The sequence below is a fragment of the Lutra lutra genome, chromosome 4 (genome assembly GCF_902655055.1).
Source record: "Lutra lutra chromosome 4, mLutLut1.2, whole genome shotgun sequence".
NCBI classification, from domain to species: Eukaryota; Metazoa; Chordata; class Mammalia; order Carnivora; family Mustelidae; genus Lutra; species Lutra lutra.
In genome coordinates this window covers 167,716,047-167,727,776 of record NC_062281.1, presented here as the reverse complement: position 1 = coordinate 167,727,776, position 11,730 = coordinate 167,716,047, and positions in this window count along the sequence as shown.

Sequence of the window (11,730 nt, the reverse complement as noted above, 5' to 3'; positions counted from 1 at the left end):
CTGTTACTTTAGTTTACATTTCCCTGGCTTTGGTGAGTCTGAACACTCTAATATGCTTCTTGTGCACTCAGATTTGTTACGTGAATTACTTCTTCATGGACTTTGTCCATTTTTCTGTTCAAGTCTTAGTCCCCTTCTTGTCCATTTGCAAAAATTCCTCTAATGTTATAAATGGTAAGTCTTGGGTGGCTCAATCACTTAAGCATCAAACTCTTGATTTTTGTCTCAGGTCATGATCACAGGGTCGTGGGGTCGAGTCCCACATGGGGCTCAGTGGGGGAGCAGAGTGGTGTCTGCTGGAGATTCACTCTCTCTCCCTCTGCCCCTCCCCCCATGCTCGCATGCTCACTCTCTCTCTCTCTCTCACAAATAAATCTTTAAAAGAATATATAAATGTCACCTCTCTGTTCACTCTGTTGCATTCCCCCCAAAATTTTTTTGCTTGTTTTACAACTCATTTAAAAGGCTACATTTTGGGGGCCTGGGTAGCTCAGTCACTTGGACATCTGCCTTTGGCTTGGATCGTGATCCTACAGTCCTAGGATCAAGTCCCACATCAGGCTCCCCACTCTGCGGAGAACCTGCTTCTCCCTCTGCTTCTCTCTTTCTCTCTTTCTCTCTCTGTTTCTCATGAATAAATAAATAAAATCCTTAAAAAAAAAAAAAGAGGCTTCATTAAGTCAAGTAATTCCTTTTTGTTCGTTTGGTTTTTTTTTTAAGTAGTCCCTGCACCCAACAGGGGGGCTTGAACTCTTTTTTTTTTTTTAAGATTTTATTTATTTATTTGACAGAGAGAGATCACAAGCAGGCAGAGAGGCAGGCAGAGAGAGAGGAGGAAGCAGGCTCCCTGCTGAGCAGAGAGCCCGACGTGGGGCTTGATCCCAGGACCCAGAGATCAGGACCTGAGCCGAAGGCAGCGGCTCAACCCACTGAGCCACCCAGGCGCCCCTTGAACTCTTGACCAGAGATCAAGAGTTGCATGCTCTGCAGACTGAGACAACCAGGCTTCCCCTACTTTTCTAACAGCTGAGTTTGCTGCCTTGGTCTACCTCATGCCTAGGTTGTACATATAGTCTCCTGCATCTTCTTTCTTTTTTATAAAAATATATACAGAAAAGGGGTTCTTGGGTGGCTCAGTCAGTTAAGCATCCGACTCTTGATTTGGACTCCAGTCATGATCTCAGGGTTGTGAGATTGAGCCTATGTCTGGCTCCACACTGTGCATGGAGCCTGTTTAAGATTCTCTCTTTCTCCCTCTCTTAAAAAAAATAATTATACGCAAAATTAAATTTTGCGTATAAATTATACGCAAAATTAAAATAGTTGCTTTTTCAAAAAATGTTTTCCTCTTTAAATTATGTAACATCTAAATTTTACTGAAATGTTTTGAGCATCTGCACTTTATACAGGTACTTAGGTCGCACAATAGAATTTTTAGACGTATATAAGGTGAGGGAAGCCTCGTGGCTTAGCCGGTTAAGCATCTGACTCTTGATTTCGGCTCAGGTCAGAGGATCATAGGATTGAGCCCCGAATCAGGCTCTGCACTCAGGATGGAGGCTGGTTGAGATTCTGTCTTTCCCTCTGCCTCTAACCCTCCCCACACTTGTGCTCTCTCTCAAAATAAATAAATAAAATCTTTAAAAAGAAAATGAAACTGTATAACATGATAATGTATGTATTCATTTTGAAATGATCACCACCAAGGTAAATAACACATCCGTCTCCTCACAAAGTCACCATTGTGTGCGGTGAGAACATTTAAAATCTACTCTTCTAGAAAACTTCAAGTATATTAACTATAATCACCATGTTACACATTAGATCCCCTCCTACATTTTCTTCTAAGATTTTTATTTTTATTTTATATTTATATTTAACTGTAAATATTTAAGCCATCTATTAAAATTGCATAAGATAGGAGTCAAATTATTTTCCTCCAGGGACACCTGGGTGGCTCAGTTGGTTAAGCCTCCAACTCTTGATTTCAACTCAGGTCATGATCTCAGGGTTATGAGATTGAGCCCCCAAGTTGGGCTTTGTGCTGGGCATGGAGCCTGCTTGGGGCTCTCCCCCTTTGCCCCTCCCCACTCCCCACCTCCACTCATGCTCTCTCTCTCTCTCAAAAAAAATTATTTTCTTCCACATACACAACCAGTTCAACAGCAACATTTACTAAAGGAACCATGTTTTCCCTCTATGACAAATTACACTATTGTTACATGCTGAACAATCTAATACAATAAGATCTGGTTTTAGATTTTCTATTATTTTCCACTGAACTAATCCTATGCCAACGTTATATTACTTTGATTACATCAGTTTTATGAATATTCTGATATCTGTTAAAGCAAGTAGTCCCCCTTCACTATAGTTCATTTTTATGTTTTCCTTGGTTATTCTAGGGCTTATATTCTTCCATATGGATTTAAGATTATTTTAGCAATTCAATTCAATGTATATTAAAAAAAACTGCCTGTCAGAATTCTAACTAGAATTGCATTAAATATAAATAATCAAAATTTTTTTGTGTTTTTATAACATTGGTACCCAAGAACAAATAAGTTTCTTTTTATCTAGCTTCAATTTTATGTTGTTCAATAAGATTTCATCATATTCTTCCTATATGACCTGTGACTTTGTTCAACTTATTCTTAGGTATTTTTTCCTTTTTTTTTTTTTGACAGAATACACATAAAATATACCATCTTAACTAATATAATACCATATGTTAATGATACTGGAACTTTAAAAAATTAAAAATTAAAAACCAAAAATTGTCATCTTAACCATTTTTTAAGTTTATTTATTTACTTTAGTAATCTCTACACCCCACATAAGGCTCAAACTCATGACCCCTAGATCAAGAGTCGCACCCTCTGTTGACTGAGCCAGCCTCATCTTAACCATTTTTCAGTACATGTTCAATGTCATTAAGTACAAAAATTTACATGGCTATGCAGCCATCACCACCTTCCAGCTCCATAACTATTTTAATCTATTAAAGATAGATTTAATTTAATTAATTTAATTTAATTTAATAGTACAGCTGAAACGCTGTACTTATTAAACAATAACTCCCAATCTCTCCTCCCCTCCACTCCTGGCAACAGCTTTTGTGCGTACTGTCTTTATGACCTTGACTACTCTAAGTACTTCACCTAAGTGGAATCATACAGTATTTGTCTTTATGTGACTGGTTTATTTCACTTAGCATAATATCATCAAAGTTCATCCATGTTGTAGCATATTGCAGAATTTACTTCATTTAAAAAAAAAATTGGGGGGTGGTCACCTGGGTGGCACAGTTGTTAAGTGTCTGCCTTTGGCTCAGGTCCTGATCCCAGAGTCCTGGGATGGAGCCCCACATCAGGCTCCTTGCTCAGCGTGAAGCCTACTTCTCCCTCTTCCACTCCCCCTGCTCATGTTCCCTTTCTTGCTGTGTCTCTCTCTCTGTCAAATAAATAAATAAAATATTTTTTAAAATATTTTTGTATTTTTTGTATTTTTTACTTTTTTTAGAATTTCCTTCCTTTTTAAGTCTGGAAAAATTTCATCCTTTTTTTATACCATATTCTGCTTTTCCATTCATTGGTCAGTAAATACTTGGGTTGCTTCCATGTTTTGGCTATTGTGAATAATGCTGCTACAAACACGGGTGTATAAATATCTCTTCAAGACCCTGTTCTTTGGGGCACCTGGGTGGCTCAGTAGGTTAAGCCTCTGCCTTCGGCCAGGGTTATGATCTCAGGGTCCTGGGATCAAGCCTCACATTGGGCCCTCTGCTCAGCGGGGAGCCTGCTTCCCCCTCTCTCTCTGCCTGCCTCTCTGCGTACTTGTGATCTCTCTCTCTGTCAAATAAATAAATAAAATATTTTTTTAAAAGACCCTGTTTTTCTTTTCTTTTTTTTTTAAAGATTTTATTTACTTGTGAGAGAGAGAGAGAGAGAGAGAACAAGAGGGAGGGCCAGAGGGAGAGGGAGAAGCAGGTTCCCCACAGAGCAGGGAACCCGATGTGTGACTCAGTCACATGACCCTGAGATCATGACCTGAGATGAAGGCAGATACTTAACCGACTGAGCCACCCAGGTGCCCAAGACCCTGTTTTCAACTCTTGAATATACCCGTAAGTGGATTGCTGGATCATACATAATTCCAGTTTTAGCTTTGTGTGCAATCACCAAACTATTTTCTTCAGTGGCTGTTATTTTACATTCCCATCAACTGTGCACAAGGTTCCAATTTCTCTACATCCTTGCCAAAATTTGATATTTTCTATTTTTTTATTAGCTGCCCTACCGGGTATGAGGTGGTATCATGAATACAAGTTCATGTATTTTTTAGTATTTCCTGACTGCAGAAGGAGCTGTTTGCTGTGTATAGGTTTTAGTCTGAAATGTCCTCTTTTTTTTTATTGCTTTCTAGTTTATAATTTCAATTTTTATTTCCTCTTTGATTTCAATGATATCTAGGAATATGCTTATTAATTTCCAGGCATTTAAAGATTTTCCTATCACCTTTTAAAAAATTAATTTTTTTTTTTTTTTTTTAGTAATCTCTACACCCAGTGTGGGGCTCGCACTCATGACTCCAAGATTGAGACTTGCATGTTCTATTGACTAAGCTAGCCAGGTGCCCCTCTACTTTTTTATTATGTATTTCTAATTTTATTGGATTATATTAAAGTGTACTCTATAAACTTGCTTTTGAAAAAAATACATTTATGTTTTCTTTATGACACAAGTATATGGTCTAATTTTATACATGATTCATGTGCATATAAAAAAAAAAAAGGAGGGATGCCTGGGAGGCTCAGTCATTAAGCCTCTGCCTTCAGCTCAGGCTGAATTGAGCCCTGCATCAGGCTCTCTGCTCAGTGGGAGGTCTGCTTCTCCCTCTTCCTCTCCCCCTGCTTCTGTTCCCTCTCTTGCTGTGCCTCTCTCTCTGTCAAATAAATAAATAATTTTTTTTTAAAAAAGGATATTCTCCATTCAATGGATGTTAGGATCCATAAATGACTATTAAACCAAATTTGTTTAGGGGCGCCTGGGTGGCTCAGTCAGTTAAGCATGAGACTTCAGCTCAGGTCTTTATCTCAGGTCCCTGGGATCAAGTTCCATGTTGCGCTCCCTGCTCAGTGAGGAGTCTGCCTGTCCCTCTGACCCTCCCCTGGTTCGCGCTCTCGCTCTCTCAAAATAAATAGTCTTTAAAAAAAAATAAATCAAGGGACACCTGGATGGCTCAGTTGGTTAAGCATCTGCCTTTGGTTAGGGTCATGATCCCACCCTCCTGGGATTCAATCCACAGTCTGGCTCTTTGCTCGGCAGGTTCTCCCTCTGCCTGCTGCTTCCCCTGCTTGTGCTCTCTCTCTCTCTCTCTGACAAATAAATAAAATCTCTTTATTTTTTTTTAGAAGATTTTGTTTATTTATTTATCAGGATCCTAGGACCCTGAAATCATGACCTGAGCTGAAAGCAGAGGCTTAACCCACTGAGCCATCCACGTGACCATTTGATGGTATTTCTATCAAATTCTCTTTGTCTTCCTAATTTTTAAAAAAATTTTATTATTTGTTTTTTAAGTTGGCTCTACACCCAATGTGGGCTTTGAACTCATGACTCAGAGATCAAGACTGAGCCAGCCAGGAGCCTGTTAGTAGTTTTTGCTTTGTATATTTAGCTGTCATGTTGTTTAGTTTATAATTATTAGCTCTCAGATTATGCTATTATTGTATCATATTACCCCATTGAGTTCTTTTTCTTTAGCGTCCTCCTGGTGCTAACATTGCCACTTCCACCTTCCTTTTACTTAGGATTTGCTGGATTTGCCTTGCCCACTCCTTATTTTCAACTTTTCTTTATCACTGCATTTATCTTTAAAGATTTATTTATTTATTTTATCTCTCTTGCTCTCATTCTCTCTCTAATGGATGAATAAAATCTTTTTTAAAAGTGGGGGGCGCCTGGGTGGCTCAATTTGTTAAGCATCTGTCTTCATCTCAGGTCATGATCTCAGGGTCATGGAATCAAGCCCCACGTCAGGCTCTCTGCTCAGCAGCAAGTCTGCTTCTCCCTATCCCTCTGCCTCTGTGATCTCTCTCACGCTCACACTCTCTCAAATAAATAAATAGAATATAAGATTTATTTGAGAAAGAAAGAAAGAGAGAGACTATGGGGGGAACAGGGGGACGGGGGAATCAAGGAGCAGAGGAAGAGGGAGAAAGAATCTCAAGCAGACTCCCTGCTGATCGCCGAGCCCTATGTGGGGCTCGATCTCAGAACCCTGAGATCACGACCTGAACTGAAACCAAGAGTCTGTCGCTTAACCAACTAGGCCAACTAGGTACCCCTTTATCACTGCATTTTAAATCTGTTTCTTTCTTTTTTTTTTTAAGATTTTATTTATTTATTTGAGAGAGAGACAGTGAGAGAGAGCATGAGCGAGGAGAAGGTCAGAGGGAGAAGCAGACTCCCCATGGAGCTGGGAGCCCGATGCGGGACTTGATCCCGGAACTCCGGGATCACGACCCGAGCCGAAGGCAGTCGTCCAACCAACTGAGCCACCCAGGCGTCCCTTAAATCTGTTTCTTATATATAATACATAGTTGGGTTCTTTTTTTTTTTTTTTTTTTTTAAGATTTTATTCATCCATTTGAGAGAGAGCACAAGCCAGAGGGGAGGCAGAGGGAGAGGGAGAAGCAGACTCCTCGCTAACTAGGGCATCCCACTCAGAGCTTGGTCCCAGGACCCTGGGATCAAGACCTGAGCTGAAAGCAGATGCTTAACTGACTGAGCTACCCAGGCACCCCTAGTTAGGTTCATTTTTAACTCAATCTGACAATTTGTCTTTCAATGGGATAGTTCTGTTTCTTTACATTTAACGGCAATTGATAGCACTCAGTTCTGTCAATTGATACTATGTTTATTATTTATTTTACTTTGCTGATTCCTCCGATTTTATCAAATTACCATTTGTTCTCCCTTTTTCTTTTTCTTGTTGATTTTAATTTTTGAGTTCTACCATACTTTTCCATATTATTTGATTTCTTCTCCTTTCCCTATGCTTATTATTTTACACACATATTTTTCTACTGTCATATTAAAAAATGCCAACTATTTGCCTTATAGACATGCTTTCTTCCCCCACTTCTTCCTTCCCTTCCCCCAAGAAGATATGGTCTTCTTTTTTGTTTATTTACTTTTTAATGTATTATTTATTTATTTATTTATTTACTTTTTATTTATTTTTATTTATTTTTTATTTTAATTTATTTACTTTTTTAAAAGATTTTATTTATTTATTTATTTGTCAAAGAGAGAGCACAAGCAGGGAGAACAGGAGGCAGAGCAGACAGAGGGAGAAGCAAGCTCCCTGCTGAGCAGGGAGCCCAATATAGGACTTGATCCCAGCACCCTGGGATCATGACCTGAGCAAAAGGCAGATGCTTAACTGACTGAGCCACCCACATGTCCCAAGATATGATCTTTTAGAATGTTTTTATTTCTCCATCCTCCACTCACATGAAACTTTTGGATGGATTTTACCATTCTCTCCTGACTCCCACCCCAATTCCTAGGTCTTGCTCAGGTAATTTCGTACCCTTTGTTTCAGGCTGCTATTATAATTTCCTGGGGTACCAGGCTGGCTCAGTTGGTATAGCAAGTGACTCTTGATCTTGGGGCTGTGAGTTTGAGCCCCATGTTGGGTGTAGAGATTACTTAAAAATAAAGAAAATTATAGACACCTGGGCGGCTCAGTAGGTTAAGCAACTACCTTAGGCTCAGGTCATAATCCTGGAGTCCAGGATCAAATCTGCCATTGGGCTCCTTGCTCAGCAGGAAGTCTGCTTCTCCCCTGAGCCTCCCCTCTCTCTCAAATAAATAAATAAATAAATAAATAAATAAATAAAATAAAAATAAATAAGCAAAATTTTAAAAAAGAGAATTCCCTTTACAGTATGTTTCTTTAATCTCAATAGTTTTTTGAGTCTTTAGATTACATAGTTTCCTATAGTTAATTAATATCCAATGGATAAATATTACATATTTATATATTTATATCAGATATTGATAGACTATCTGAAAATTAAAACATTTTATTTTTTTTTAAAGATTTTATTTATTTATTTGACAGAGAGATCACAAGCAGGCAGAGAGGCAGGCAGAGAGAGAGGAGGAAGCAGGCTCCCTGCTGAGCAGAGAGCCCGATTCGGGGCTCGATCCCAGGACCCTGGGGATCATGACCTGAGCCAAAGGCAGCGGCTTAACCCACTGAGCCACCCAGGCGCCCCTGAAAATTAAAACATTTTAAAAAATGGCTAAGAATTCTACCCTAGATAATCCCAGCTCCCCCATAACTTCAATTACCATTTCTACACTATTAACTCTAGTTTTTTCTCCAACCCAGACTTCTGAATTCCAGACCCATAGATTTACACACACGCTCCCCACTTGAGAATCCCACATGATGCTTTAAAGGGACTGCAACATGTACAAAACTATGTATATCATCCTCCGGAGTCTGGTCCTTACCTGATAAAAACTTTCTTGGAAAATGGCACAGAGAAATAGTCGTATCTGAATCCTTCATCTCTCTTACCCTCCATACCTAATCCTTACCAAGTTCTGTTCATTTTATCTTGTTTGTTTTTTTTAAATTTTGGGTGCTTTTTTTTTTTTAAGATTTTATTTATTTGACAGAGAGAGGGAACACAAGCAGGGGGATTGGGAGAGGGAGAAGCAGGCTTCCCACAATGCAGGTAGCCTGATTCGGGGCTCGATCCCAGGACCCTGAAACCATGACCCAAGCTGAAGGCAGAGGCTTTAGCCCACTGACCCACCCAGGTGCCCCTGTTATTTTCTAAAGTTAGTACCTTTCTTGGTAACCTCTGCACCCAGGATGGGACTTGAACTCACATCCCTAGGATCAAGAGTCACATGCTCTTCCAAATGAGCCAGTTAGGCACCAGTGTTCACGTCATCCTTTAAACTTTGCTTGCGTCGGTCTACTTCTCTCCAGAGCTTGGAGATCATGGTGACTCTACCTGTTTTAGTGGAATGGAGGGGCAGAAATTAGACTGATGTGAGTTGACGCTTGGTGGTTAGGGAGCATGTAAAAGGAGACAGCAAATACAGACAATTTCTTTGAAAACTTTAGGCAAAGAATCCTGGAAAATTTTGGAAGATGGTATCCTTTCCTTACACTCCCATCCCCTGCTTTAGCCCAACTATGCCCCTGGGTCAGGGAACCATTGGCACCAGTAAACAGAGCCTGAGAGACCTACTATGGAGCTTTCCCAGGAACAACTGGCATAGAAACATCCACAAGTGGGGATATGAAAGAATTCGTGTGTGCGGGGGAGATGGGAGGTTCCTTGTTAATATTATAAAACTAATACTACAAGGCATGCATCTGAACACATATAATAACCTCTACTGATTTCCATCCACCCCTGCTCTCCTCCAACCAGTTCTCAATACAGCAGATAGGAATCTTCTCAAATGTAAATCTGATCATACTTAAACTCTTTTGTTCCCACCTTACCCCTCCACCCCAAGTGGCTTCCCACTGCTCTGAAAATAAAGGTAGGGGTGACTGGGTGGTTCAGTTGGTTGAGCATCCGACTTTTTTTTTTTTTTTAAGATTTTGTTTATTTATTTGACAGGGAGAGAGTAAGAGAGCACAAGCAGGGGGAGCATCAGAGGGAGAAGCAGGGTCAATCCCAGGACCCTGGGATCATAACCTGAGCCAAAGGCAGATGCTTAATTGACTGAGCCACCCAGGTGCCCGAGCATCAGACTATTGATTTCAGCTCAGGTCATGGTCTTGGGGTCTTGACATCAAGCCCTGGGTTGGGCTCTGTGCTGGGGGTGGAGCCTGCTTAGGATTCTCCCACTGCCCTGCTTCTGCACATTCTCTCTCTTGAAATTAAAATTTAAAAACAAACATTCTCTTAAAGAAGCAGCAGCAGGGGGAAGGGAGAGGGGGAGGGGAGGAAGAAGAAGAAAATAAAGGTAAAAAATCTTGGCTGCCAATAAGGCATTACATGATCAGGCTCCTGCCTTCCTCATCAGTTTTTTCTCCCTCTCTGCATTCCTGCTTTGTACTACAGCCACTTGAGACTTCCTTTGATTCTTCAAACACGTTATGGTCTTCTTTATAACAAGATACTGGATATGTTGTCCCCTGTGACTGAGATGTTCCCAACCTGTCTTTGCTTAGTTAATTCCTAGCTCAAATGTCACTATTTCGGGGAAGTCTCCATTACTCTCTAAGACCAGTTAAGATGTCTGTTGTATTGTCTCATAATATTCTGTCCTTTTCCTTCATAGTCCCTGTCACAGTTTGTTATTATATATTTGTCCTTGTGATGTTTTGATTGTCTGCCATCTCGAACAGGCTGGAAGCTCTAGAAGGACAGGAACCATGTCTCTTTTCATGCCACAGTAGTCTCAAGCATAATCGCATGGTGCCTGGTAATTAGTAATGTGTGTGAATGTGTGTGCATGTGAATAACTGGTCAAGTGTCTAGAGCAATGTAGATTGGTACTGCAGTGATCCCAGGAGGAGACCCCACATTGAATGGCCATCAGAGCAGCCCATCTGCTTCCCTCAAGGATATTTCTCTGGTTGGGCCATTGTCAACTGCAACTTCTAATAGGCTATACCACCTACTTGTTTGGTTTCTGAATCATCTGAATCCACCCTTATTCAGCAATGTGGACTATCAACTTTCAGGGACAGAGAGAACAACCTCAAAATAATTACCATTTATGCATTGGACCAATATTTATTCTATGCCAACCCCCACTGTATTCAAGCACTGTGCTGGGATGGGGAAACACAGATGAATGAGGCTTGGCTATTATTCTCAAGGAATTTATAGTTTTGATGTACAGTCAAATATGTAAACAAATTATAACTTCCTGTTTTAAAACACTAATATTACAAGGCACACTCAAAGTTTTAAAGGATCATAGGGAAGAGACTGATTATCAAAGTACTTAGCAAAACCTTAGCTGGAAAAAGTGCTGATAATGATGACCCAGGGGACACATTTTTCAAGCATTCTAAGCTCTAACTTTGGACCACTTTAGACCACAGAAAACAATTTACACATTAGACAAGCCCCTTAAAAAATAGTCATCACTAGGTTGCTTTTATGTCCTTGGTTTTATTGAGCATAACAAGAAATATCTATATGAATTTTGCTTTTGCACTTGTTATTCAAATCTTCTTGATTGCTTTGTTATATCATTCACTGCTTCCTAATAAAGTCACATGAACAACTACCTTTAGAATTCACATTTTTAGCTATTGAAGAAATGTAAGGTCTGACTCCTCTGAGGCACTAATTCCTTTTAGATACCATCTGCTATTTAAAAAAAAAAAAAAAAAAAGATGCCATATACTATGTTTTCATTTTTACCCTGGCAGCCAGGAAGCTCAGATCTGCCTCAAATTCAGTCACAGGTATATTTAACTTTAGGATAATTGTGATCTCTTTTTAGTTTGGCCCTAATATTCTGTTTCTAGCTTTCTAGTCTATTGTAAACCTTCCCTAGGTCCTTATGAAAAAGATATGGAATAAAATAAATTTGATATCAGTATATTCAGTTACTTTAGAATTATATTCAGTTACTTTAGAATTATTCAGTTACTTTAGAATTATTCAGTTACTTTAGAATAGTATATTCAGTTACTTTAGAATTATTTCTGCTAATTGTCAAA